The sequence below is a fragment of the Rutidosis leptorrhynchoides genome, chromosome 8, assembly GCF_046630445.1.
Source record: "Rutidosis leptorrhynchoides isolate AG116_Rl617_1_P2 chromosome 8, CSIRO_AGI_Rlap_v1, whole genome shotgun sequence".
Classification (NCBI taxonomy): Eukaryota; Viridiplantae; Streptophyta; class Magnoliopsida; order Asterales; family Asteraceae; genus Rutidosis; species Rutidosis leptorrhynchoides.
Window position 1 is genome coordinate 24,994,318 of NC_092340.1, and position 7,494 is coordinate 25,001,811.

General features: G+C 28.9%; 1 non-coding gene across 1 annotated transcript; it reads right to left on the reverse strand.

Annotated features, from left to right (window-relative positions):
- Window positions 1-7,116: 7,116 nt before the first annotated feature.
- LOC139865480 (small nucleolar RNA R71) lies at window positions 7,117-7,223 on the reverse strand. The gene has a single exon (XR_011764998.1). It is a non-coding gene; the product is annotated as a small nucleolar RNA R71 (small nucleolar RNA).
- Window positions 7,224-7,494: the final 271 nt, after the last annotated feature.

The following is a 7,494-nucleotide window of genomic DNA, read 5'->3' on the forward strand; positions in this document are numbered from 1 at the left end:
TCATATTTGTATTTATAACCTGCATATGTATATAATCTTAACTAATAACTATTTTCACTTATTCATAACCATAATCATGATCATAGTAATACTAATAATAATAATAATAATGATAATACTAATAATAACAATAACAATAACAATAATAATTTATAATAACAATGATAATAATAATAATAATAATAATAATGATAATAATAATAATAATAATAATAATAATAATAATAATAATAATAATAATAATAATGAATTTTAATATGTAAAACTACCTTAGAAGCTCATTTTAAAAAGAATTACACCAAGCAGGGATCGAACCCGAGACCTCTCGAAACCTGACAACACCCTAAACCATTGAGCTGCTGCCCAATTTTCTGTTTTAACTTACACTCTAAATGTAATTAAACCGTATTCATGTTTCTTTCTCCTTTTACATCTAATCGATCTACCAGAGTTTTTACAAAATCAACATAGCAATACAACTTGATTTAAATTTTGGAATTGAAACATAAACGAATTAAAAGGGTGTTTTTAATTGACAGTCACAAAAGAAAATAAAGAAGAACTACACAGAACAACTGCAGCTGAGTTCGAAAAAAATATATATATATATATAAACCCAAATCATGATTTTAAAATTTGGACCATTTTAGACTATGATTACAACATGAAATACATCGTAAATCATTCCTAGAAACTTTCTAAATCATCAATTGATCCAAAAACTTCAACTGGAATTCGAATTTCACGAAAAAAAATCGGTTGACTTTTTATTTATAAACTTTGACTTCCAAATTCGAAATCAATTTGAGGAATTAAAAGTTGAATTTTTGCAGATAGTTCGACTAGAGGATTCCTAAGACGACTGCATTTTTAGTTTTTGACAAATGATTCGAATTCAAATTTTGGCTAAAAAGAATTTAGAACAGAGGTGAACGGTTTATCTGTTTTTCTTTTTCTGTTTTAAAATTTCAGTAATGAATTATAGAGTGCAAGTGGTATTGAAATAACAATAAGATTCGTTTGAGTATTGTTTTCTAGTGATAATTCGTCGACAGAATCACAATCAGAAGAAAAAAAAAACGTGAAAGCAGATACTGAAAGATATCAAATTCGTACCTATTTGATTTTATATATAATATATTTTATATTAATAATAATAATAATAAATATAATTATAATACTGTAATATTATTATTAATAATAAAAAGCATAATAATAATTAGTAATAATGTTAATAAAAAATATATATATAAAAATGATGGTAGAAACAATAATAATGTTAATAATAATAATAATAATATTAATGTTAGATTAATAATGTTAATAAGTATGATAATTTTTAATAATGATGATGATACTAATAACAATTTAAATGATAATACTGATTACATTGATAATGTTAATATTAGTAATAATACAACAATTTATATATATATATATATATATATATATATATATATATATATATATATATATATATATATATATATATATATATATATATATATATTAATAATACTAATATAGATGTTAATATTGGAAATAACAATAATATTACTAATAACAATAATACTAATTCTAATAATACTAATATTATTAATAATAACAATAATACTAATAATATATCAATTTATATATATATAACAATGTTCATATCTATATATTTATCTATTGATTATAATAATATATCTAACACTGACCTTAAAAATATTAATATTATTAATGGTGCTAATAATATTATTAGTTATAGTAATATTAATTTTTATTGATAACAATATAATAATATAACAACTTATACTTATCAAATTTCACATGTATATATATACTTTATATAATAATATTAATGTTACAAATATTAATATCAATATTAATATTAATAATAATATTAATGAAAGTAATGATAATAATATTAATATAGCAATTATAATTTTAACTTATAATTATAAATAATATTTTTCCATTTATTATATCCTATCTATCAATTATATAATTTATTGAATGTTTAATATATATTAATTTACATACTTACTTACACACAATGGTTCGTGAATCGTCGGAAACAGTCGAAGTCAATTGAATATATGAAATAGTTCAAAATTTTTGAGATTCAACCTAACAGACTTTGCTTATCGTGTCGAAATCATATAAAGATTAAGTTTAAATTTGGTCAGAAATTTCCGGGTCGTTACAAAGTTTTTGACACTAAAAACCCAAACAGTTACGTTCAAAACTTTACCAACACACATGTTAGCTTAAAGAAACACAAAAACACAAGAAAAACACGTAAAAATTTCAACTTTGATCAACAAACCTGTTTTGACACAAAACCCTAAAATCAAAATTAAAAATTTGACTAAAAAATGTTTGATTCGACAAGCCACAACTCTGATACCACTTTGTTGGAGCTATTCGGATCTTCGGATCGATGTCCTAGCGAATTGTTGGATTCGGGTATCGATTTAGTCGAACCGGATCGAGTAGATCGGATTATATCGATGCCTAGAGCCTTTTATTCGACTTGTGGGTTTTTGGATCGGTTTGGTAGAGAAAACAAGTCTGGAAACTAATAGGGTGATTAACCCTAAATTGTGAAGTTAAGGCTCCTTATATACTTATATGGGCTTCAGTCGATCGACGGGCTCGACTTGTTTGGGTGATCCGAACTCGGGCCTTTTATGCACCAACAAAATGATAAAAGACACTTGTTTGGGTGATCCGAACTCGGGCCTTTTATACACCAACAAAATGATAAAATACAGGAGTTGGTAAAGTCAAACGTAAATGTAGATGAAGACTTTTGGCCTTATAAATCTAGTAACCGTATAACATATCATGTTCCATGGTTGCTTAGTTTCGGTTTGAATTGGAGGATTAAGGGCTAAAAGTAATACGTAGTAGTAGATAGATGTGTGTATATTAACACATATACACTTACATGTCAAATAAAATATTGTAATTGAAGATAAATTAAGTATAGTTTGTTAAAAGATATGTATCATTTTGAATAAGGTGCAATAAGTAATAAAATTAAGTACTCATTATTCGTCTTATATAACTCTATTGGTTATGATCATGAGTATATTCTATATTGCAACAAAGTATACAACTACAAAAGAATAATATTAAAGAGTATCTCTTGACCTTATATATCATAAGATAACATCATAGTCCGACGAGGCAGATTATTGCTCTCAAATAATGCATTCATTGACACTGCTCATGAATGGACATAAACGGGCAAGTAAAATGGTTCGTGATGCTTTAAAAAATTGATCTTACACTAACTAGATGCTCTTGAATATATGGGTTCCCACTTTGGGTTGTAAACTAATGACTATTGTATTTAATATTTTATTTATGGCATCCGTTGAAAGTAATAGAGTAAGTAGTATTAATGCTTCAAATACATGGTACTTAATACTAACTGATAATGCTAAAAACGAACACATATTTCATAGCATTATCCTTCAAGAAAGACAAGCTTTTAGTTGCAATTGTTCTATTTTCAAGTAATATTCGTTTAAATAATAAAAGGTGAAGACAAAAGACATATTCGACAATTTGAAGACGCAAACGACCAAAATGCTAAAAAGTACAAAGTACAATCTAAGTGGTTCAATTTATTGATGAGAAACGTCTAAAAGTTACAAGAGTACGAGCCGCGAAACGCAAAGTACAAGATATTAAATTATACAAAAAGGCGTTCGAAAATCCGGAACCGAGACATGAACCAACTATCAACGCGCGACGCAACGGACCTAAAATTATAAGTCAACTATGCACAAGAATATAATATAATATATATATAATTATATAAAATTATATATATTATATTATATAATAAATAAATCAAGAGCCGCCCACGTTTTGGACACAATTGGAGCTGGATAGCCTGTCCATGCGATCGCATGGCCAGGAGTCTTATAACCCATGCGATCGCATGGCCTAAAAAGTGAGGCCAAGTCCTATAAATTGCAACGTTTTCTGCCGAATTGTGTACATCTTCATCATATATCTCTCAGATCACTCTCTCAATTATATTTATATTTATTATATAATTATAATTTTAATATTAAGTTAATAATAATAAGGTTATAGTAGCGAATGTTTTAAGTTTGTAAGTCGAAATTCTGTCCGTGTAACACTACGCGATTAATACTCATTGTAAGTTATGTTCAACCTTTTTAAATTAATGTCTCGTAGCTAAGTTATTATTATGTTTATTTAAGCCGAAGTAATCGTGATGTTGGACTAAATATTAAGACTGGGTTATTGGGTTTTGGACCATAATTGGGGTTTGAACAAAAGACCGACAGTTGTGGAAATTGGACTATGGGCTATTAATGGGCTTTATATTTGTTTAACTGAATGATATAATTTAATATAGAGATTTACAATTTGACATATTTATAAATAACCACATACACTCGATCGGATACGATGTGCGGGATATTTATAAATACTGATAATTGTTCATTTGACCGGACACGGGGATGGATTAATAGTCAATGGACTCATTAAAACAGGGGTGAATTACATACAAGGAAAATTGGTGTGATTGTTAATAAAGTATTAAAACCTTGGATTACACACAGTCGATAACCTGGTGTAATCATTAACAATGTATTAAAACCTTATTACAGTGTAAGTCCCCAATTAGTTGGAATATTTGTCTTCGGGTATAAGGGTAATTTGACGAGGACACTCGCATTTTATATTTATGACCGATGGACTATTATGGACAAAAACCAGATGGACATATCGAATAATCCAGGACAAAGGACAATTAACCCATGGTAATAAATTAAAATCAACATGTCAAACATCATGATTACGGAAGTTTAAATAAGCATAATTCCTTTATTTTATATCTCATCGCACTTTTATTTATCGTCATTTTATTTATCGTACTTTAAGTTATTGCACTTTTAATTATCGTACTTTTATTTTATCGCACTTTTATTTATCGTCATTTACTTTAAGCTTTAAATTAAGTTATTATTTTGCATTAGGACTTAAAATCGACAAACCGGTCATTAAACGGTAAAACCTCCTTTTATAATAATAATACTGCTTATATATATATATATATATATATATATATATATATATATATATATATACAAATATAGTTTAAAATAAATATAGCGTTAAACTTAGCTAGATCCATGTGGAACGAACCGGACTTACTAAAAACTACACTACTCTACGATTAGGTACACTGCCTATAAGTGTTGTAGCAAGGTTTAGGTATATCCATTCAATAAATAAATAAATAACTTGTGTAAAATTGTAGCGTATTTAATAGTATTTCGTAGTAAAATATAATCTATTTCGTACTACACCTCTCACACATCAAGTATTTTTGGCGCCGCTGCCGGGGACCCGAAAGCGAACGCTATATATATAAAAAAAATACACGTTGAAACCTGCATGTGAACTGAACCTGAACCCCATGCGACCGCATGAGATTGACCCTTTAACCCCATGCGACCGCATGGACTAGACTGACACGCCTGAAACCTTGGACGTCCGGATTAGGGTTTGTGTTTTATTATTACTATTATTAATTAATTAAGATTAGGGTTTTAATTTAATATAATTAGTTTAAGTGTAGTTTTAATTAATTATAAGTTTTAATTAGTTATATTAATTTATAAATTAATACTTTTATAAAATAATAATATAAAAATAATATTTTTATAAAATTTGTATTTTTATCAATTTAGTTTCTTTTTATATTTATATCGTCTTTATTCGTTTAATTCGTAAATTGTATATTTTTCGTTCGTAACTAGTTTTAAACTTAGTTTTTGCTGTAGTAATTTTATATTTCTAGATTTTTAGGCTTTGCCGTACAATCCCTTAAGTGTTTTTTTTTTAGATTAAGATTTAGGTACTTTAGAATTTTACGACGTCGCTTATCGCTTTAGTTTTAAATAAATTTTAGTGCCTTTTAAGTTATTGCCGTTTTGGATATAGAATTCCTTTAAGCTTTAATACTTTTAGACGCAAGTTTTAATTTTTAGTTTTTAGGCTTTTAAGTTTCGATGCTTTACTTTCTTATTATTATTTTCCGACTGTTTGTTTTTCGACGTTTTTCGACTCATATTTCTCGACGCGCTTTTTCTTTTACATTTCTACGCTCTAGTTTTTAGGACGTAGAATTTTCTATATTTTCTTTAAATTTCGACGAAAAATTATTTTAAGCCATTAAATTGATAGACATCCAAAATTTTCTGGTTCGTAGTAATAGTTGGATTTGTTAGTAGCGAGTTGTGGGCTTCCTATTTAAAGGGTCCTGGCTACCTGCTGCATCTATTGGCTATTCGAAACGTGGGCAAAATCAGAAAAGTCTATTAATTTGATAACTTATATAATTTTTATCTTTGTAACTAATAGGATATTCTGTGAATGCACCGAGCAAAACGTTCACCACCTTTCATACGTTCACCACATGTAACTCGATCAAGACATCTAGCCAATATTGTCGCCGTTGATTTTTCTTTAGAATAATCATCTAGTCGACCAAGTACTCCAATTCAAATTTCCGATAATCCATTTTTTGAACCCGACCTAACAATTGAGAACCCGGAGGATATTCAAGGACAATTCAGAGATCCTGAATCACTAATCATTCCTCCTGAACCACAAATCATACAACCAGAGGTTGTCGAGGAAGAAACCATTAAATCAGAATCCTCTAGTGATTCAGATTCAACAAATTCAATCATGGAAAATCAGGAACCTCTAAGTATGGAAGACCGAATGAGAGCTACACGCACTGGCCAAGGTCATGCCATTACTCAACCAGACATTAATGCACCAGATTATGAAATCAAAGGACAAATCCTACACATGGTAACTAATCAACGCCAATTTAGTGGTACGCCAAAAGAAGATCCAAACGAACATCTTCGAACCTTTAATAGGATCTGTACTCTATTTAAAATCAGAGAAGTTGAGGATGAACAGATCTATCTCATGTTATTTCCCTGGACTTTAAAGGAAGAAGCCAAAGATTGGTTAGAATCATTACCTGAAGGGGCGATTGATACATGAGATGTTTTAGTTTAAAAATTTCTTAAAAGATTCTTTCCTGCATCTAAAGCCGTGAGACTTCAAGGAGAAATTGTTACGTTCACACAGAAGCCAAATGAAACTCTATATGAGGCGTGGACAAGATTCGGAAAATTGTTGAGAGGATGTCCTCAACATGGTTTAGACACTTATCAAATAGTACAAATATTCTACCAAGGATGCGACGTTGCTACACGAAAAGACATCGACACAGTAGCTGGTGGTTCCATTATGAAGAAAACCGCAACTGAAGCTCACAAAATTATTGATAACACAGCATCCCACTCACATGAGTGGCATCAAGAAAATGATATTTTTCGTTCATCTAAAGCGGCTAGAGCCGATTCTAACCATGACTTCGATTCCATTTCCGCAAAGTTAGATGCTTTCGAGAGATGAATGGAAAAGATGACT